This window comes from Heloderma suspectum, chromosome 12 (assembly GCF_057233095.1).
Source record: "Heloderma suspectum isolate Gila_16-S chromosome 12, 16-S_ref, whole genome shotgun sequence".
Taxonomy (NCBI): Eukaryota; Metazoa; Chordata; class Lepidosauria; order Squamata; family Helodermatidae; genus Heloderma; species Heloderma suspectum.
In genome coordinates this window covers 5,614,340-5,637,381 of record NC_139469.1, presented here as the reverse complement: position 1 = coordinate 5,637,381, position 23,042 = coordinate 5,614,340, and the positions used below count along the sequence as shown (strand labels likewise).

The window sequence follows — 23,042 nt, the reverse complement described above, 5'->3', positions numbered from 1 at the left end:
AAATGGACATTATTGCATGAAGGAAGCTTAGAACTCTTATGATCTTTTGGCTAGTGGTGCTTGCATTTCCTGAATTTGTTTTGTAGTTCTTCATGCACAGGAAGTGAGTACAACTAAGAATATTTAAAACACTGTGAACGGGGAAATAATAGCTCTTGTAGCCAAAATAGATTATGTAAGGAAAGATTCCAAGACTTGGTTGTAGCGTGACCACTTTGTACATTGTTTTTAAGTCATCTGGTTTGCATGTGATTGCATATAAATAAACAATGAGTTGGATCCAGGATCTGCCTTCTCTGAGTGGAAGGGCTCCACTCACAGAAGGTGCCTCTGCCTGATTTTGGGAGATCCTCCCAACACGAGTGCTCACTCCATTCAGTAGGATGCCCCAGCCATCTGTGTAGCATTTTCAAGGAACTGAAGGGTCTGCCATGGGTTGAATGGGCAGGGGAGATTTGCTTCTACAAGTCCCGTTGCATGTGCCTCAGTCTGGATCCAACCCATTCGTTATTTTTTACTTTTAAATTGTTGTTAGATGCCTTGAGCATTTTTAACAGAAAGTTGAAGTAAAAATATTTTAACAAGTAAATAAATGTGCATGAAAAATGTAACCATGACTGCGAGAGATACAGGTTTACAAATTGTTTTTAGATGGTGAATGTCTATGTCACAGCAGGCACCTTCTTAGAAGAGGCATTTCCTCCTGTGTGAGAGTGAAGGTGGAATGCTTCTTCTAAGATGGTGCCTACCATCTTTGTAGAAGTACTTACATTAAAAATAACATGTATTTGAAAAAAAAGTTGCCTTTCTGGTAAGTTAAAAAGGGTTTGGGGGAGCAATCCTTAGTCCCAGGAGAGCATCCCAGAGAACATAGGGTTTTTTTAGAGCCCCCCAGCTGTACACACTACTACGACTTCAGAAGGGGGCTCCGGTATCTGATCCTTCCCCCTGACCTTCCCCCACACCATCACAGCTGCTCCTCCTGCATCTTCCCCTCCCCCCTCCCACTGCTTTCTGAGGTCACAGAAGTGACCTCAGAGAAGTCTGCAGTGAGGCATGCGAGGGGGAGGGGAGGGGACAGGAGAGGCCAGGATACAAAGAATCCTATGGCCTCTCCAGCTCCAGTCCTGCACCTGCCAGTGTGCCTCCTTTAGATGGGCTCAGAGGCCTGTCTAGACTATATATGTGTTTATTTGGAATCGTTTATTCTGCTTGTTCTAGTCATGGGGAGGGGCAAGGAGCTCTATGGGGCATTGTTAACCTGGGCAGCAGAAAACCTAGTTTCCCTTCTCTTTTGAGGTTACATCAGATATCAGCCATGCACGTTCAAGCTATTCTTGGTAATGTAAGGATAACAGAATAACTTCTTTAAAATGCTGAGGTTTTGAGGGTGATGAGTTTTGCACCAAATACCATATTTGGTGCTAGATCACAGTTATCAAATATTCATACAACCATGGACACATTTGAGGTTATTCCAGGGTAATGCAAACATCAGAAATAGGATATAAGACAAAGTTTGATGACTTCTCTGCTAGTGTTTGGTGCTGTTAAGTACTAGTAGGAAAAGGGACAAAGCAGAGCAGAGATACTTACTCAAAGGAGCTTGGAGAGGGTCCTCATTGAAGCCAAAAGCCAATTCTTCCGGTATTGCATTGATTGAGAGATGGTGGTTTGACATGTTGCCTCCTCACCCAATAAACATGTAGACTTAGGAGAGATTTAATGTGGCTTTGAGAGACTTGACTTATGTACACAGATGTAGGTTTGCTTCTCAGAGGAAAGTATAATTAATCTGTCTCTGGGGTTGAAGCCTGTCAATTTAATTCCTGCTTGGACACAACAGGCAAGCTACTTGACTCACAATCCATCATCCTCCCCCTCACATTCTAGAGGCTAATTTTCCCACCTGCTCTCTATAGGAATACTTGAATATTCTACTTTTAAATACTGTTTACAATGGAATGTGCAGTTTCTTATTTACATTCGGAATTTGTCTTATTAGAAAGCACTTAGAAGAGAAAATGCTGCATTTTGAGTTCATTTGTTTAGCATGTCGGTGAGAAATCTATTCACTCTCTGAAGTGAACAAATGTGCTAAATCAGTCCTATGTATGATACTCAGCATATAACCGTCTCCTCTTCCTGACATGAAAACTAAATTGGTTTTATTCTCCTTTTACATGCACAGCCATATGCAGGCATGTGTGTAGGTGTAGAAAGGGAGATGTAAAGAGCAGAGCTTCTGCGCTGACATTGAGCCTGAACTTCTAGGCGGCTAACTCACAGCTGCTTAACATATGGCCCCTGTTTGAACTCATTTATCGCCTGAAATGTGATATCTGACTTCTCTCAATGCAGGAAAAGGTTGGTGGAATGAAATACTTTTCACTGAAAACCATCACTGGATGCCATATAATTTTGCAGCTGAGGAAGAAAGGGTGCCCACATGTGGGCGTGCACAAGACCATTTAGCAAGCTAATTTAAGGCGCCACATTTTGTGTTTCTGGGGTTAGTGGTTTTCTGCTCGTGAATTTGGCCTTCATTTGCAAAAACCATTCAGAGCGATAAAGCTGTCAGCTTTGAATATTTTATATTTTATATGCTTGGCTAGTAAGAACCCCATTTATGAAAAAGTTGTGACATCTGCATCTTGTATGGCCTTTTAGGACCCTAGTCCATCTGATGAGGACTGGAAGCTGATTACCAATGCAAGCCATTATATAGGTTTTCAGCATTTGTATAGTAAGCTCCCCTCACCCCTTAGACAACTTGTTAGAGCCACCTCAAACGTAACAGTGATTTCAACTTCCTCTGAGCAACTGCAATCAGTCATAAATAAAAGTTGTCTGTGACTTTTGGATCAAAACGGGAGCTTTTTAACACAGAAGCCAAAGGTATGTTTTTTTTAAACAAGTGCTTCCTGACTGATTCCCAGAACTATCAATCACAATGAACACAGACAATACATGGCCAGCCTGCATTGTACTAAAGAGAGAGTAAACATTTGTATGGGCAGGTTAGTTCTTCGTTTTCAGCTCCCTTGTTGATTTTGGGGGAGTTCTGCAACATAGTAAAAATGGCCCAGAGTGAACATGTTACCCATTTAGCTTTGTCCTTGACAGTGGCCATGATCCAAAGAGCCACTTCAGGCATGCCCAGAGGTTTGCACACACTGTATTTTAATTGTTCTTCTTTGTAGTCCTTATACAGTCCCACATATGTGTTCTGCACCTGCACAGAGTAATGTTCAGAAACTTCTCAAGTTAGACAGTGGTAGGAGATCCAACCGTAGCCCTCGGAATGCACACTCAAAGCCATGTACCCCCTGCCTTCCTGCCTATTTCCTTCTTGATTGCTGCAGTAGTTGCATCCTCCATGGGAAAGCCAGACATTTTGTTTCCTTCTTGACACCCCCTCCCTGCAAGACCCTCTCACAGACTGCTTTTGAAACTTCTCTCAGTTTCCAGCATGGCTTTCCAAGTGGCCCTGTGGGGGGATGCTGTTCAAGAAATACAAGTCAAGAGCCCCATGGGTATGTGGAATTAGTTGCATAATTCTTTGGATCTTGTCCAGTGACTTCATAGTCTATGTGTGGATCCTGCCTTATGAACAGAATATCTGACTTCTATCTAGAGAAGCATGAGCAGAGTTCTGCTTTCACAACAGAATTTTCCTGCTTCCTCCTCCTTTGAGAGTGTCAATAAACATATGGACGGGTGAGCTGTCATGGACAGGGGTGAGCTCTTACTTGGACTTTCAAAAAGCTTTTGACACAGTCCCTCATCGAAGACTCCTGAGCAAACTTAGTCCTCATGGAATAAGAGAAGAGGTCCCCTTATGGATTGGAGCTAGTTAAAGAACATTAAGCAAAGAGTAGAAATAAAAAGTCAAGCTTTGCAATGGAGGGATGTAAACTGTAGGGTCCCACAAGGATCTATATTGAGATTAGCGCTTTTTATCTTGTATCTAAATGATCTGGAATTAGGAGCGAGAAGTGAGGTGACCATGTTTGCTGATGACAATGTATTATCTAGGGTGGTTAAAATAAAAAGGGATTATGAAGGAGTCCAAAAGGATCTCTCCAGACTGGGAGAATGGACATCAAAATGGCAAATGTGGTTCAGCATAAGCAAGTGTAAAATGATGAATGTTGGGGCAAAAAATCCCAACTTCACATATACACTGACATGATAGGATCCAAGCTGGTGGTGACTGACCAAGAAGAGAGATCTTGGGGTTGTGGTGGACAGCTCAATGAAAATGTTAACCCAATGTGTGTCTGCTGTGAAAAAGACAAATTCTGTGTTGGGCAAAACTAGAAAAGGAATTGAAAATAAAGCTGCCAATATCATACTGCCTTTATACCTATCTGCAGTGCAGCCACACTTGGAATACTGTGTACAGTTCTGGTTACCTCACCTAAAAAAGGATATAGTAATGTTGGGAAAGGTGCAGAAAAGGGCAACCCAAATGATCAAGGGCCTAGAGCAACTCCCCTATGAGGAAAGGTTACAGTGTCTGGGACTGCTTAGCTTTGAAAAAAGGCTAGTATGGGGAGACCTGATAGAGGTGTACAAAATTATGCATGGTGTGAAGAATGTGGATGGGGAGACAATTTTTTCCCCTCTTTCATAATACTAGAACCCAGTGGGGTTATCCACTGAAACTGGATGGTGGGAGTTTCAGAACAGATAAAAGGAAGTACTTCTTCATACAGCGCATAGTTTAACTGTAGAATTCGCTACCACAAGATGTAGTGTTGGCCACCAATTTGGATGAGTTTAAAAGGGGATTAGACAAAGTCATGGAGAATAAGGTTGACAATGGCTACTCGTCAAGATGGCTATATATTAACTCCAGTATCAGAGAGAATATGCCTTTGAATACCAGTTGCTAGGGAACATGAACTATTGCTATTGGATGTTCGACTTGTAGACCTCTCCCAGGTTGCTATTGCATGTTCGACTTGTAGACCTCTCACAGGCAGCTCACTGGCCAGTGCGTGAACAGAATGCTGAACTAGATAGGCCTCTGGTGTGATCCAGCATGGTTCTCCCCCTTTTTCTAACCAGTCTTCAAAGTGCTTCACATATTTATTTATTTTAATATTTATATACCATTCCATATCAAAGTTTTCAGAGCAGTGAACAAGATAAAAGAATGAAACCCCATAATTAAAACAGTTTAAACATTTTAAAAGAACAGATTCTGAACTTAATAAACCACAACTGGTCTCTCAAAGCTTCTTGAAATAGCAATGTCTTCAGGAGGCACCGAAAACAACACAAGGTTTGTGCCTGCCTGACCTCCAAAGGCAGCAAATTCCACAGGAAGGGGGCCACCATGCTGAAGGCTCTTTTCCTGGCAGACTCCAACCGGGCCATAGGTCCATGTGGAACCACCAGGAGCAAGCCCTCCGATGACCTCAGTGATGGGGCAGGTTGGTAAAGAAGAAGGCCCTCTCTCAGGTACCCTGGTTCCCAGGTTATTTAGGGCTTTGTATGCTAGTACTAATACCTTAAACCTTGCCCGGTAGCACATAGGCAGCCAGTGCAGTTCCATCAGCAAAGGAGTTGCATGGTGAAAAGGGGTGGCTCCTGACAATAGCTGAGCTGCAGCATTCTGCACTAGCTCCAGCTTCTGGACCAGCCTTAAAGGCAGCCCCACATAGAATGAGTTGCACTAATCCAGTCTTGAGATCACTAATGCCTGTACTACTGTGGCCAACCTATCCCTGTCCAGGAGATGCCATAGTTGGTGAACCAGCCGAAGCTGGTAAAAGGCACTCTGAGCCACAGCAGCCACTTGGGCTTCTAGCGATAGTGATGGATCTAGGAATACCCCCAAACTACGGACCTGATCTTTCAGAGGGAGTGCAACCCCATCCAGAACAGGTGATGAGACTGTCTCCCAGACTCGGGAACCACTCACTCACAGGGCTTCCATCTTGCCAGGATTCAGTTTCAGTTTATTGGCCCTCATCCAGCCCATTACTGAGTTCAGGCACTGGTCCAGGACTTGCACAGCCTCTCCTGATTCAGATGTCACAGGGAGATATAGATGGCACTTGGCTCCAAATCCCCTAATGACTGCTTCTAGTGGCTTCATATAGATGTTAAACAACATTGGGGACAAGTTGGTACCCTGTGTCACCCCATAGCTCAGTTGCCAAGGCACCAAGGAATAGTCACCCAACATTACTCTCTGAAATTGGCCCCGTAGGTAGGACTGGAATGACTGTAACACAGTACCTCCGATACCCATCCCATGGAGTCGATCCAGGAGATACCATGGTTGATGGTATCAAAAGCCGATGAGAGGTCAAAAAGAATTAACAAGGTTGCGCTCCCCCTGTCCCTCGATAAAGGTCATCCATCAGAGTGACCAAGGCTGATTCAGTCCCATAACCAGATCGAAACCCAGACTGGAATAGGTCTAGATAATCATTATCCTCCAAGAGTGCCTGCAGTTGCTCTGCCACAACCCTCTCAAGTACCTTCCCTAAGAAAGGTGTGTTTGCGACTGGGCAGTAGTTGTCTAATACTGTTGGGTCCAGGGTGGACTTCTTCAGGAGTGGCTGCACTACTGCTTCCTTAAGGACAGCAGGGACCACCCCTTCCAGCAGGGAAGCATTTAACCCTCCCAGTCCTACCTCCTCAGCTAGCTTTTATTAGCCAAGAGGGGCAGGGATCAAGAGGGCACATGGTTGGTTGCACTGCTGCTAGCACCTTGTCCACATCATCAGGCGGCAGCAACTGGAACTGATCCCTCAGAATCGGGTACACGGTGGCATCAGACACCTCAATTGGAACTGTGATAACAGCATCAAGTTCGCTGCAGAGACAAATGGGTTTGTCCTCCAAGTGCTATGCAAAAAGGTCACAGCAGGTCCTAGATGGGGCCAGGGCCCCATTTGCTAGGGAGGGTGTTAACAACCCCTGGACCACCCGGAAGAATTCCGCTGGATGGCTACTCAAGGACACAATAGAAGCAGCAAAGTAAGACTTCTTTGCTGCCCGCACCACGCAATAGGCATGATTATGTGCTCTAGAACGTGCTTGGTCATCTTCGCTTTGAGTCTTACGCCATTTGCGTTCTAGCCAAAATACAGCCTGTTTCATTGCCCACAGCTCCCCAGTATACCAAGGAGTGGAGCAGGCTCTACAGTGCTGGAGAGGGCACTCAGGTGCAATCAAGTTGACAGCCCTCTGCATCTCACTGTTCCACAGTGAGGCAAGGGCCTTGGGTGGATCACCAGCTCTCTCCACTGGAAAATCCCCAACAGTATTCAGAAATCCATCAGATTCCATCAGTCTCCTGGGGCAGACCATCTGACTGGGTCCCCCACCCCTGCAGGAGGGAAGTAACACCATGAGTTCAAACCTCACCAGGAAATGGTCTGACCATGACAGTGGGGTTACTTGGACCCTACCCCCATCTTCGGGGCACCCAACTCATAACTTGGAGCAAAAACCAAATCAAGGGAATGTCTTGCTTCATGTGTCGGGCCGCTGACATACTGAGACAGCCCCATGGTTGTCATGGGGGCCATGAAGTCCCGAGCTGGAACTCCAGAGACAGCCTCAGCATGGAAGTTGAAGTCACCCAGAACTGCCATCCTGTGTTCTTCCAACACCACACTGGAGACTGCCCCTGCCAGCTCAGTCAAGGGGGGTGCTGAGGCAGTCACCATACTCAATAATCCTTACAACAGCACTTTAAGATAGGTCAGTATTCTGGCCATATTGCAGATGGGAGCCTGAGTGAACTAAGGCTGCTTAGTGAGTTCATGGTGGAGGTGATTTGTAATACAGACTTTCTGGTTTACACTCAAACTCTGAGACCTAGTTTTCATGTCATGCTGCAATTCCTGGGTTGTTTAACCCAGGAATTGTCAGGGACTAGCAAAGCAATGGCCTTACTCCCTCGCGCACACTTGTAGTTTCTGCTTTCAATTTACAACCTAGGAACAGGGGTGTTCCCGGGTTTTTAATTGAAAGAGGAAACGATGAGTGTGTGTGGGGGGGGCACTGTGCTCGTCGCTCCACTCATCCCTAGCAATTGCTGGGTTAAACAACCCAGGAATTGCAGCTAACATGTGAATTGGGTCAGTGTCTCAACACTACACTAGCTATCTCTGAATGAACAAGTAGTGCTACTTTAAAATTATGCAGAGGGAGAAAATCTAAGATATAAATGAGTTATTAATTGACTTTTTCCTCCAAAGTAATTTTTTTTATTTTCAGTAAGGGGTTTGCTTAAAGAAGTCTGGTGGTGATGGTGACCCCTGAGCTGAAAACCAGAAAACTTTTCAACAAAGTTTGGAGGGTTTGTCTGCAGAAGTAGGTTGCATTGACTACTGAAGGGGGAGGAGGACATAGAGGTTTGTTAAAACATACAGAAATGTGTTCTACAGCATATGCCTGTTGCATTTAAAATCTACTTTTTTTGGTCAGTTGAATAACAACCACATTTTATGGAATATGTTCAAAATGCAGCTGACAGGTTTTAATTTGGGGTCTTAAATCATAATTGCTTTTTGATTTTCTGGTCTGCATCACAGAAACATAATAACGGAACACCTGATGCTATAAAAAACAGATGCTGTTTCAATGTTTTACTTCGATAAATTTAGAGAGCTGCATGTGTATATGAGACTGATGGATACCAGAGAGCTCAGAAGAGCAGAACTTGAGAAGGTCTTGATTTTTTAAAAGTTCTTGTTTCTGGGGAACAGGGATCACTTTAATTTCAGAACATCAAATTGCTGAAATCCTGCGACTTCCTCACGATGTGCATGATCCAGCATGTTTTGAATTAAATAAAAAATCTCTGGGATTTAAAGTGCTTAACTCTGGCTAGATCAAGCCCCTTGTCTTCTTTCTCACCCTACCCCCTCGCCTGTCATCTAGAACCACACTCATATTTGACAAGTACACAGCAAAGTTGACAAGTATATGGGGCGGGCGTGAGGGCAATAGCACACGTGTGGCAGAGCCCCTCCTTTGCATGCAGAAGGTCCCAGGTTCGATCCCCAGCATCTCCAAGGAGGGCTAGGAAAGAATCCTGCCTGAAGCCCTAGAGAGCCGCTGCCAGTCAGTGTCGACAATACTAGGCTAGATGGACCCAGGGTCTGACTCAGTATAAGGCAGCTTCTTATGTTCCCACAGTAATTTGACATTTTTAAGATGAAAATGTGGTTTTCTGTTGTATCCAGGTTACTTTTTTTAAAACGAGAAACTTCATTATGAATGGAAGTAAGAACATCACTCTGGCTATAGGCTGAAACTTGATCTGGAGTCTTGAAAGCCAGGGAACCGCTTTGTTTCAAACTTTACAACGTGTAAGAAACACTAATGCCCACAAAGTATAAAAATGCAAGGACTGTTTTTCTTTGTGTTTAAGCCTAAGAATAAAATCCTGGCCTCTGCTATCTGTGTTTGCATTGAAAAGCCTTTTGGAATAATTGTTTGGCTCAATTCACCATGAAAATGGCCAGTCAAGATGGCCTACTGCAGTACAAATAAAGCATATATCTATAGAAAATAGTCATATTTTTATGTCTCCAAATTCCATCACTCAGTTGCATTGTGGGTATACTTCCACCTTCAAAACTATCTTTGCATTTTTACAAAATCCCCAAAGCAACAGCATATTTAGCAGGTTAGGTGTAGCACAAATATGTCCTCCACCTGCTTAAATGAAAACACAGCGGTTCGTTCCAGGGCACATGGGAGAGTTTCTATCCAGGCCTGAGTCTTCCCACCCCTCTTTCTAGAAATTAAGCACCAACCACACCTCCCTCAACACCTTTGTAAGAACATAAAAAGAGCCATGCTGGATCAGACCAAGGGTCCATCTAGTCCAGCATTCTGTTGACACAGTGGCCAACCAGCTGTTGACCAGGAACCCACAAGCAGGGCATGAACGCAACAGCACCCTCCTTATGTTGTCCATTTTATTTATTTGTTTGTTTGTTTATTAAATTTCTTAATCGCCCATCTGGCTGGTCACCCAGCCACTCTGGGCGATGTACAATGGTACAAGTTAAAACAGTAAAATTATACAATAAAACATTATTTAAAAATACCCTAACCCACCCCAAATGCTTGCCTGAATGACTAAGTTTTCAGTGCATGGCGGAAGCTCATTAAAGAGGGGGCATGGTGGAGTTCCCTAGGGAGGGAGTTCCACAGAGTGGGGGCCACCACAGAGAAGGCCCTCTCCTCATCAGCCTAGCTGTATTGGCTGATGGGACTGAGAGAAGGCCATCCAAGGCTGATCTTGTTGAGCGGCCTGTCTGGTGTTGCTGGAGGCACTCCTTGAGATACAACACAGTCCACAAAATGTCCTCAAACATTTAGGGACTATAGTGATGCTCCCCCTGTCCCACTGCTAATTCTGGGACTTGCTATCTGGCCATATCAGCTCACCACTGGCAGAGAGAGCATGAAAGAGGGTATGAATACGCATGAATACAGACTAGCAGTTATTGTAGCAAGTTGGCATGTGTGTGTAGTACTCTTTGTGTGACTGGAAAATGGAGTATAGCGGTGTCCTTTATCAACCAGACTTTTTCCTCCAATCTAGAAAGTGTCCAGTGTTGCTTTTATACATGCCTAAGAAATACAGCCAGTGGGAGAAAACCACATTTGTCAATGCTATCATTGTGGGCTGAGCTTTTCTGTTTTGTAGCCCAATCTAAACCACGTTTACTTGGAGGTTAGTCCCATGGATTTCAGTGTCATGAATCTCTAATGAAATACACTTGGGACTACAGCCATGGAGACTTGTATAGCCAACAACGGGGCCTCACGAAGTGTTTTTGTTTTGTTTGCTTGTTTGTTTTAAAGCATCAGTACAGTTTTGGAATCAACATGAGTGAAAGCATAGTTTCAAGGGAGCTGTGGAAATTGTTCTCGACTGAAGGATAATGAATGGCTTACCATCTTCAGTCTCATTGTTGAATTAGGCTGGATGTTCAGATGATTCATAAGCCTTGCGGTCTGCACCAGAGTGAATTTCATCCTCAGATGAAAGGAAATATGGGTTAGCTAACTTCACAGTGATTGGCAAATATTCCACTGTTGTTGTGAATGCGAGAGGCGTATCAGCTGAACCTTGGGAGTCCGGTGCCAATGCAAACCCCTAGAGAGACTTTGTGCAGCCAAAGAACATTGAGGCTCTGGCCGTATGTCAAAGTGGATGACTGGACAAAATAAGTGCAGCCTCCAGCGGCAGGTGGAAGGGCAAGCAAAAAGCTAACTGGAGAATATTTGGAAAGTATATCAGCTTCATTTTTCTTTATACTAGCCTTCACGATTACCAGCTATTTATGAGTTACCCTTTAAAAAAAACCACAAACATTTGTTCTGTTATTCAAACTCATTTATAGGGGTTGTTGGTACGGTGGTCACCAGGGTTAGAGCTAATCTAGGTTCTCTTTTAACTAAGATTTGACAGTAGCTTGGAACTCTAGTTAAGTGGGAACCCTGGTTAGCCTTAACTGGAATTATGTTTGGCATCAGATTAATTCCAGATTAGCTTAATCAATGGCTTTTCTACCCATAAAAGTATTCCTGAATAGGCTGTGTGCCACCCCCATGGAACATAGGAAGCTGCCTTGTATCAAGACAGATCATTGCTTCATCTAATTCAGTATTGCCTATGCTGACTGGCAGAGGGTTTCAGACAGGGGTCTTTCCCATCCCTAACTGGAGATGCCAGGGATTGAACCGGGGTCCTTTTGCATGTGAAGCATGTGCTCTCCTACTGAGCTATGGCCCTCCCCTCCCCTCTCCAAAGAAAAGGTCAGCTATGGAATATCAAAGGGGCCCACTACCCATAGTGCTTGCTCCTGTCCCCTTACCACAAAATCTGCCCATCCACACTTTGTTTTGCTGCTGAGGTTGGCAATAGGGAGAGTAGATGATATCGGTCAGTTCCCCATGCTTGGTCCAGGAGTTGCCTGCTGCTCATTTCCTACATAACAGTTTTCCTGTAGTTGCATGTATGCAATAGGGTTTAGCTTACTGAGTTCACTTAGAGGTGGTCTATACCAGGAGAAGGCAATCTATGCCCTCCAGATGTTCTGGACTGTAGCTCCCATAACCCCAAGCCAGCATGGCCAATAGTAAGGTATTATGGAAGTTGTAGTCAAAAACATCTGGAAGGCACCAGGCTGTGTACCCATGGTCTGTACAATAGAACATGGGTGGGGAATCTGTGGTTCTTGAGATATCGGACTATTAACTCCTGCCATCCCTGAGCATTTGCCATACTGATTGGCTGATGGGAATTGGAGTACAGCAACAGCTGGAGGGCCAAACGTTCCCCACCCCTGCCATAGAATCGTAGAGCTAGTTCACATGTCAGTGGAGTGTTTTAACAGACTGTTAAAAAATGAGGTTATATGAACATTCTGTCCTTTGTGTCCTGTCCATGGTGGCCCTTTCACACATTGCGAGTCATCATGATGTATTAGTCATCCAGTGAGGGATGCAAGTGGCTTTTTAGTTCACCATCGCCTGCCCAGGGTTTGGCTGTCTGCCTATCAGTTTGTGAAGTCCAGATTCCAGTGCGTCCCTGCAGATCAACAGTATTTCCAGGAAAGTTTGAGAAGTTGGGAACAGTGTTGCATTTTGTATACTTGTTCATGGGAAGATTAACTGCAAGATATCCAAAGCTCCTGTAGAAGGCTTAGTTTTATTTTGATCTTTTCCGTTCTATGTTCTAAAAATAAAACAGTCTTCTATAAGCACCTTTTGATATCTTCATTTTATCCCCCCTGCCCCAGATTGGTGCATTTCTCTGGTTTCTGGTCTGTCGGTTCACAAATGGGAAGCTCTTTTACTATCTACTGGCGTTCCACAGTGGTGAGGTGGGAGGGAGTATGGACAACAAAATTTCTAAGCCCTAATTGGAGGTCCATATATGACATTGATTTACAGTTATTAATATTTTAAAACAATAAGAAATGTGAGGGGGGGTTGTTTCATTTGCATTCTTTCCAGTGGTCCCCATTTACTAGGGTTGGTCCCTATTTTATAGTATGGTAAATCACTGTCCCTATTTTTGCATTTTGGAGATGTCTTTTACATAAATTCTGTTAGTGTGAGATGCAAGAATGGTCATTCTTCAAGACTCCGATCCCTCCCCAGGGTCTGCAGAACATAAAACTCTTTGAGTGGATGGTAGATGCATATTGTCTGTAGCATAAACACACATACATGCGTGTGACTCATACTCATAGGGTTGGAAGGGGCCTACAAGGCCATCGAGGCCAACCCCCTGCTCAGTGCAGGAAGCCTGATTCCCAGGCGGTCTCCCATCCAAGTACTAACCAGGGCTGACCCTGCTTAGCTTCCGAGATCAGACGAGATTGGGCACATCCCCTAAACCCTTTAACAAGTGGGTGGTTAGCGGGGGTGGCTTACTAACCATGGGGAACATGCATGAACATTAAGGCACCATGTAGTGCTTGGCCTGTCATTTTACACGCTGCAGCCGCTGAGATGTATTTTGAACCATTGATAAGGTTTTGTAGGACAATTATGTTGTTTTTGTGTTTTTTAGCATTTGTTGTTCAGTCGTGTCCAACTCTTCGTGACCCCATGGACCATAGCACGCCAGGCCTTCCTGCCCTGCGCTCTCTCCCGGAGCGTGCTCAAGTTCATATTCATTGCATCAGTGATGCTATCTAGCCATCTCATCCTCTGCCGTCCCCTTCTCCTTTTGCCTTCAGTCTTTCCCTTAAATCAAAAGAACAAGCAGCCTCCTGGCTTTTAAATCTGTTAAGGATAGGCTGTTGTTGGGTAATGAATACATTAGGCAGAGTGGAGCCTTAATGTGTAGTAATGCAAAGTGGTTCTTAGGCAATCGAAATTTCCATGTCATGAAGATAGGGGTTTTACAAGCGTGTCCCTAATTTCATCAAATGAATGTTTGGTGGGAATGCCCTTGCTTTCTTAGTTTTCAGCCTATGATACAATTGACTCATATCAAGTTTTTCCCTCTCCCTCTGCAACCGCTGTGGTAAGCAAGATGAGGTTTCTTCTTCTCATGATTTCAGGTTTCTAGTTGTTTAAAAATCATGACAGTTGGCAGCACAACTTGCTGCCCCAGTCTCCCTTCCTGTGCATTCCTTAACCTGCCTAGCAGTTTCCCTCTTGCCCAAATCCATGAAATGAGCACTGTTCAGTGCTGATGCCTCTGCTTCAGCTAAGGGAAGATTTAGCTATTAAGGCTGCAGTCCTGTATATATATACACCTCAGAATAAGCCCCACTGAATTCAGTGGGGCTTACTACTGAGTAGACATGCATAGGATTGCATTGTAAGTCTCATTAGTAAGTACTGGGGGTAGAAAGTATTTTGAAAAGTCTTGAAATTACTTGTATAGGTATCTTGTATACACAGTTCTTACTTGTCTCCATATATGGGTGTTGTACCAAATAACAGTCACACACAACTTGTTTAACTTTTCCACATTAAAATAAAATTATTAGGTGCAACTTCTGATGTTGTTTTGAGAGCAATAAATACATTAGTATTTCTAGTTTTAAACAGCAGGCAGACCATTTACATGCTCAATGCAGCTTCAGTGTTGAAGCTGTCTGTAAAATGAATCAAGTGGATGCATGCTCCATTCAGAAATCATTCCTGGACCCTTCAGAAACGCAGTTTGCTTTCTATCAGGAAACCTTCCTGATGTTTCACCATCAGAGCAGTAAATCAGGCTTCCTAATGTATGGAACACAGAATCCTTAAGGGAGTGGGTGGAGTTATGTAATTGCCAGACTCTTGTCAATAAAAGAAGTTAAACAAAAGCACCACTGCAAAAATAAATAAATCTGGGGGGGGGGGCTTTGTGTGCATTCGGCCTTTCCTTGTGACAATGAGTTTCCTGGAAGAATGGTCAAAACTGTCTCATTCAGATTGCTAAAGTATGCTGTATTTAAATAGTCATTAAAGAATCAACAAGGGGGCACACCAAAAACATTTTTAGGTAGCTATGCAAATGAGTGCCCTTTTGATTTCGGGCTTTCAACCAAAATGCTAAAACTACCAGAGACTTACCCGAGATTGATCCTGAACTCTTAACTGAACATGAATTCTCGGATGTTTTTTTCCAGTTCTGCTTTAGATTGGGCTCACCCCCCTCCAAGGCCGTCTCTTCAGCAGTTTCAGAATTCACCACAGCAGCAGCTGACATGCTATCCAAACAGAGAGGTTTCTGCTGAATAAAATTCCATGTTTGCCTTCCTCTTTCATCTCTTTATCATTTTTCTGCAATAAACTTCAACCTCTCCATCCCCCCGCTCCCGGTGTAAGATCACGCACTTGTCCAGAGGTGTCCTTCTCGGCAGGTTTCACGTTCAAAACAATCCTTTTATGCTGTAAAAGAGAATGGAGGGGGTGAGTTGGAAGGAAGCTTAAAACGGCTGTCCACTCGCCAGGCCCCTGGACCAAAAATAAAATTAAAAAATCGTTGGCGTGCTGCAAGGAGTAGTATGCAGTTTATCAAAGTTTAACTTTTAAAGGAAGGAAGAGAGTGGAAAGCAAACTGAACGCTGAAGTAGAGATTCGGTTCTCCCCCCACTTGGGCCCCTTGCCGACTGTTTTTATTGATTTCAATCACTGGAGGCTAGCTTAGCTCTCTAAAGAAACACTGTGTAATGTGTTCTTTCCTGGCTTTCATTAAAGAAACTCAATGCAGCTCGGTCACGCTGCCGAGCTCACTTGGCAACCTGCCTACTCTCTGTGGTACTTCTTTTCCTTTCATTGGCAGAGACTGCGTTCTTGTTTCCTTCTCCAGGAAAGGACCTCAAAAACATCATATTCTCTCTGCCACTGATTTTTTCTTCTTCTAGTACTCAAGTCCTTCCAAGCCTGGCTGTTTTTACCAACTGCCTAAAAAAAAAAAAAAAGACTTTTCTGGGGCTAACACAGCTGCAGAACTTACACCGGTTGAACAAAAAAAGTTATTAATTCAATATTTGTGTTCCTTTCCCATTTGGAGGATTGTGCTCAGATTTGGAGGCATAAAAGTAGCATAAAAGCCTGAATGTTGCTGTATGAATGGATAACAAAACAATTTCAAGAGCATTTTTTTTTTTCTGAACAACTACAATGATTAGCATGTATTTACCAACACCACAGTGCAATGAGCTGTATATAACTAAGAGATAGCCTGGTCTTGGGAGAAGGGTTCAGAGTCTAAGCCAGGCTTGGAAATCCTCGATAAGCCCATGTATCTGGGAAGAGGAGGGCTATACCTTTTCTTTTCCATTTTCAGAAGCATTATCCTACAGATGTTGTGGAGGGGTTGGGGAAGAAGACTTGGGGCAAACTGTTGCCCTCATGTCGTGCATGTGTATTTCCTGATGGCATCTCATTGAGCATTATTAGAAAGTAGATGCTCAACCAGTAGATTGACATTTGAACTGATTCAGCAGGGCTCTTTTTATGTTCTTAATAGTCATTCACTCGTCTCCTATGGTGAGTTCAGGTGACCAGGAAGGTAAATGTTTGTAAACTGGAAGATACTGTGGCTTTTCTACTTCTTCTTTGGTTATTTGGGGCCATAACATGTTGTTTTGGGCTATACCGCAGTTAACTTAGTTGATTTAAAATCCAAAAAATGAATTCAAATGTTGCTCTTGATTAATTGGACAGCAGATTCTATTTTTAAGTAATTATTTTTAATACAAGTATTAACAAAACCCATAGAGGCCAGGCGCCATCTTAGAAGAGACATTCTTCTTTGTCTAGCACACAGAATGGGATGCCACTTTTGAGATGGTGCCTGGTCCGACATATAAACACATCTTTTTTTTCTTTGTAACTATGGTTTGCATATATCTGCAGATGAATATGATTAAATAAATTAAAGGTGCAATCCTATGCATGTTTAGACAGAAAAAGTCCTCCACCCCCCAGTATTCCCCAGCCAGCTATGCTGAGGAATGCTGGGAGTTCTAGGACTTCTTTCTGTCTAAACATACATAGGACTGCACCCTAAGGCTGCAATCCTGTACACATTTACCTGGGAGTAAGTCCCATTGAAATCAATAAGTCCTATTTCCAAGTACCCATATATAGGATTGCACTGTAAATGAAGATTCTCATAATCATTTGATAGCCCCACATGCCACAAATTAATAACACTGGCTTTTGTGGGTTGGTGTCAGCTAATAGCTTTTAGGGACTTATTCACAAGGTGAGTCTAAACATAGACTGGACAACAGAGGCTGGAGAAGAGCTGACAAAGATAAAATAGAAGAGGAGAAGCCTCCTGTCTCTCACCCCACATCCCAGTTTAAGAGCAGCTGACACTTCGTTTTTCTGTGGTCACACCTGTGTTTTCCATAGCAAGCATGTAAAATGTGAACATCTGTCTTGAATCATTAGGCATGCTCTGTGGAACTCCAGCTCAATCAGGGCTTTCAAGCCCATGCAACATGGATGTTTTAAGGATGCATGTCTGTCATTCACTCTTGACATGTCTGTCTGCTGCAGGAAACACAGGTGTAAAATCACTGTGTCTGTAGCAAGCACATTTGCCATGTGAAGTGGTCAGCTGCTCCCCCTGCATAGCATGAGAAGGTCCAGTTTAGTGAACTATGTGATAAGATGGCTAGTCTGGGAGGATGGGACACAGTCTGCCAAGCATTGCTGCTGGGCATCATCCTTCTGAGTAAGTGGAGCTTGCTTGAGGCTGTCAGGTAAACCCCTTTGTAACAAATGGATGCTGTGTAATAGCAGGGAGCTACAGTTACATCACTGTAGAGGTGTCACATTTATAAGTGGAATTATAAGCAGAATACATGGTTAGATTAGCTCTGGATGCCACTATCTAAGCTTGATTTATTCAGTGAAATTTTAGGGTGTAGCCATTTAGTATAATCTGTGCTGTGTTTGGTATTGATGACACTGATCAGTTGCTGTTAAAATTTCTGATCGTGCTTCTATGCTATTTAAGATCTTGGTGCGTCTATTAATATTTATTCTATTTCATTGATTCCTTTACTTGTATTTTTTATTTTTGGATTTATTTTATTTATTTAAAATCATTTTTATGCTGCCTTTAAGGGTGGAACCCTCCCAAAGCGGCAAGTCTACCTTGAGGCACCTTTTTTTTAGTGGAAAGATGGCTTGTTTTTATATAAATAATAGTAAAATAAATAATGTCCAGAGAGGTTGCCATGTTAATCTGTTGCAGCAAAAACAAATCATTTTGTAGAACCTTGAAAGACTAACACATTTATTATGGCATAAGCTTTGGTAGACTGCAGCCCACTTCATGAGATGCATGAATTATTATCTTGTTCACACATGTAGTGGCAGGGGGTGGGGGTGGGGGATGGAGTTGTAAAAGGTGAGGTCAGAGGGAACTGAAATGCAGAAAGTACAGGCAGTGATAATTTCCTTATTTATAGTGGCCATTCACATCACAGTTGTTGAGTGGTAACACAGACATCTTTGCATTGGTGAGCTGACTAACACATGTACCATGATGTCCCTATTCAAGCCACAAGTGATAGCATTCAACCTCTTGATGAATTGTTCAGCTGTTTTGCATTCAAGAATGGCCACCTTAAGTCAAGATCTGTGACAGTGTGTCCTGGGAGGTTGAAATGTTCCCTCGCTAGTTTTTGAATATTGCCATTTCTCATATCAGCTTTTTGTCCATTATTTTTTGGTGTAGAGACCAGCCTGTTTGTCCTTTGCAGAATGCAGTAGGGCATTGCTCCAAATATCACATTGGAAGATGGGCAGGTCGATGCACCCCTGATATTGTGGATGGCATTGTTAGCTCCTGTAATAGCGATGCCAGAGTAGATATCGCAACACAGTTGGGATTTGGGTTACGATTATATTAGCTTTTAATATAAATAAATAAATGCACACCCATTACTCATACACAAAAGCACATTGTTATCCACCGTGGAACATTCATTTTCCCAACAGACAACATTTTCCCATGTTGTCTGGAAGATATTGGTGAGCAGTTGTATATAGTACTATCGGTTTCAAATAAATTTCTAATACAGAGGGGTAATTTGTATTACTAATTTTGTTACAAGTGCTGTGTTTAAGGTATAACATCCCAGAATGCATAAATGAAATCTTATATGCACTTTTCTCATTGTGCCCTTAAAATTTCTCATCTGAGTAGACTTGCTTTTATATACATCAGTTCTTCTGAATGTTTATATACTTCTCAGAAATGTGTTTGGTTTGGTATGAAGCAGCATCAAGACTAAATTCAGCTTTATTTGAACACATGCTTTCTAATTTTAGGTTTAATTGCAAAATGAGAATGGCTTCTTCACTGTGCATAGTAGGAGTTGTGTGTGTGTGTGTGTGTGTGTAGATGTATCCTTTTCTACCTTTCCAATAGCTGAAAGAAACATTTTCCTAGCTCAGAAAGATACAGAGGCTTGTACTCATTTAAATCAAGCTTCCTGGAGAACTTGTTTGGGGGGATTTCTGCTTGAATTGCATCTAAAGCAACCTTTCCGACTTCCTAGTGAATGTAATTTCTTTCTGGTGTTTTCTGTTCCCAAGCACGCTGTAAAATGGCAAACGCTAGCTAACTTTCAAGAAGGTTATTTAAAGTAGCAAAGGATGCCATTTGAAATATTTTCTTTCAATAGCTGATGTCTTTCTTATTTATTTATTTATTTATTTATTTATATTCATTCATTCATTCATTCATTTATATCCTGAGTCTTGAACTGTATCTAGGCCTACAAGGCAGCTTACAGGATAAATAAAATACTATATTCCAGACCAAAGTAAAACATTGCAACATGAGGAAAAGAGTTTTAAAATCAGTTCGAAAACCACAGTAAGGTCAACAATAAAACCAAGAACCAAGACAGAGCTATAGGTCATTCAAAGGCCTTCTGAAACAAAAAGTGTTCACTAAACATTCTAGGATTGGCAGTGAGCCAACCATTCTGATGAACGTCCCTTTTAAGGGAATTCCAAAGGACCAGAGATACCACCCAGAAAGGCACTACTCCTTGTAGGCACTAGACTTACTTGTGATAACTGTGACACTTGGCCTTTTCGTTGCAGGTCCCACTTGTAATATAAAACATTGCACTGTAGAATGGTCCTGCTTAGTGTTAAAATCAGTCAGCCATGCCCTCCTCCAGGTTATTCCATTCCATGTTCCCTCCCACCCAATTTTACACACACACACACACATTCAGTCAGTCTCCCATAGCTACTGAGCCTCCTTAATCCTCATTGGACTCTTCTGTGGAGGTGTGGGGAATCCCATCTTTTCCCTCCTATTTTGTATTTCTACAAGCCTTAGGATTTCCCCAAGTCTGCTGATACCTGCCTCTTGTCTGTGGATGGTGCTGTTTTGGCGCCTTCCCTCTGAACTTTAGAAATAAAGTGAATGATGAGTTTTAAACAAGCAGTGTTGAATTTCCCCAAAACTAGTTGTTTTTTAAGTAACTCTTAGCAACATGAAAATATCCATTGGGCAAAATGACTGTATTGTTGGGAAAATATTGCCAGTCTGTTTTCTATCTTAATGAAATGTGAGGTTCTTTATTATGAGCTAGGTGAGTAGAATCATACAATATGTGGGAAATGATGTCTTAATATGGTTGCAGTCAGTAATGTACAAGCTCTCACGCCCCGGTGTTTGGTAGAAACATCTGAAGAGCCCAAGTGGGTGGAATGTAGCTCCCCACATCCCTGACTAGAAGGGTATAACAGCACAGAGAAGAGAGCTTGCAAGGCCTCTCCTCTGCAGTAGTGTGCCCTCTCTCCTCCATTTGTTACCCACTTACCCCAAGGTTAGGTGCTGTGACACAGTACACATAGCAGTAAAAATTCTTGCATACTTCACCCCGATGTTACCATTTTGTATCTGTGTTTGCTTGTGTTGCTGAGAGTCAACAGGGACATAACCTAGTTGTAGTCTAACGGTGGTGTAAAATGTGCAGCTGATTAGATAGATAGATAGATAGATAGACAGACAGACAGACAGACAGACAGACAGACAGACAGATCGATCATCGTTCTGGATAAAATGTTAGAAATAATGGACACTCCAGAATAGCTGTTTGAAGAAATAAGGGGCATATCATATATTATAGGAATGGCCTAAATCTAGAGGGTTAGAAGCAGATGTTTTTTGTAGGGCCACAACCCACAGATCCCCTGCCCCAATTGCTGCTGCTAATTCTCCTTCCACCCCCACCCCCCAACAGTAGCTCTTAGCATTGTCCATTCATTCTCATCATAGAATAGTAGGGTTGGAAGGGCCCTACAAGACTATTGAGTCCAGCCCCCTGCTCAATGCAGGAATCCAAGTCAGAGCATCCCTGACAGATGGCTGTCCAGCCTCATCTGGAATGCCTCCAGTGTGGGAGAGCCCACTACTTCCCTAGATAATTGGTTCCATTGTCATTAGGGCATCCATTCCCCCTTGCTCTCACCTATGTTTTTCCTTGCCCTTCCCATACCAGTGTGTGCTCCACAATTCATAATAACAATTCGTAATTGTTGCAACTTCCCCATATGCATGTTTTACTCCTTAGAAAATCCATGTGGGCTCTTTGCAGGCTTTTATTATGGTAAAGGATATTCCACCTGCATCGCTCAGATGACCTGCAGGCAGTTTCCCTGGAAAATTCCACACTGAGTGCCTCTTATCATTGTTTACTGATTGATGTAGCCTTAAGGGAATATTTTATGTGCACATTTGCCACAAACAAAGGCAGGAGAGAGCCCTGGAGCTATGAGAAGGCCTCACAGTAACATAACAAGAAAGCTGACTTAATGCAGTGGCTACGAATCTGAGTTACAGATCAGGAAATCCCCAGTTCACATGATCCTGCCTCTGTCAAGAACTCACTAGGTAGCCTTAAGCAAGCCTCTCTCTGTCTCTGTGTATCTGTGTATCTGTCTTTTTCTCTCTCTGAGCCTCAACGTCCTTTAACTTTCAGGGATAATAATACCTACTTTGCAGGGTTATTGTAAGGATTACTGAGATACTGTGTGTGAAGTGCTTTAAAAAGCTATGTTAAGCTATTATGTATTATAAACTCTGGCAAACCACCCTTTTCTAAGCTGCTTCATTTGAGCTTTGTAGTTGAAGGGGTTGGGGTTAGGGGTTGATTTTATTATTTTGTTTTTTATTCGTTCAGTCGCTTCCGACTCTTTGTGACTTCATGGACCAGCCCATGCCAGAGCTTCCTGTCGGCTGTCGCCACCCCCAGCTCCCCCAAGGTCGAGTCCGTCACCTCCAGAATATCATCCATCCACCTTGCCCTCGGTCGGCCCCTCTTCCTTTTGCCTTCCACTTTCCCTAGCATCAGCATCTTCTCCAGGGTGTCCTGTCTTCTCATTATGTGGCCAAAGTACTTCAGTTTTGCCTTTAATATCATTCCCTCAAGTGAGCAGTCTGGATTTCTTTCCTGGAGTATGGACTGGTTTGATCTTCTTGCAGTCCAAGGCACTCTCAGAATTTTCCTCCAACACCACAGTTCAGATGTTATTATTACCCCCAATAATTTGAGGGTTGTCACTTGCCCAGTTTTAAACATGCCTGCCCATTTTCTTGATTTCCCTCCCTCCCCCGCCGCCCACATTCATTAATTTTGTTATCCACCAGCTCCTGGCCTAAGCTGTAGGAATCTTTAAGCTTTCATACATGAAAATGAATACCCTGTATTCTGTTAAGTTCATAGTTGGTACTCACAAGGCACAGTAGCAAGACAGAAAGACAATCAGGCACATTGGGCAAAGAGCCAAGACAGTGGAGCAGTAAGGCTGGCCGGACAGGCACAGGGTTGCAGCACTACAGACAGCTCCTAGCGAGTAACCTGATCTGACAAAGGCTGGGGGTGAACTGAGGCAGTATGAGCCTCTGCCTCTAGTTTACTCCTCTTAAGCTCCACCTCCATAAGTTGGAAGACTGGAAAAGGTCAAGCTTCTAGTCTGAAGATGAGTGCTTCTTCTTTTCCCCATGGTCTTCTGCCTGGCACGATCCCTGTTCCATTGGG

At 43.1% G+C, this 23,042-nt stretch overlaps 2 protein-coding genes across 6 annotated transcripts in view; one reads left to right on the top strand and one right to left on the bottom strand.

Moving 5' to 3' along the window:
- GPR146 (G protein-coupled receptor 146) overlaps positions 1-15,733 on the bottom strand; it is a 64,765-nt gene extending 49,032 nt beyond the window's left edge. The window contains exons 1-2 of one of the 4 annotated variants that reach the window (XM_084818199.1): positions 15,346-15,714; positions 15,082-15,218 (exon numbers count right to left, since the gene is read on the bottom strand). The gene's annotated coding sequence lies outside the window, so the exon portion shown is untranslated. Of the gene's footprint in view, positions 1-1,596; positions 1,711-10,950; positions 11,011-15,081 lie in introns of those variants that run through there. The other 3 variants (XM_084818198.1, XR_014785495.1, XM_084818200.1) reach the window with 3 other exon arrangements.
- The window catches only part of LOC146336476 (uncharacterized), a 196,252-nt gene that overhangs the window by 121,423 nt on the left and 51,787 nt on the right, over positions 1-23,042 (top strand). The window lies entirely within an intron of this gene.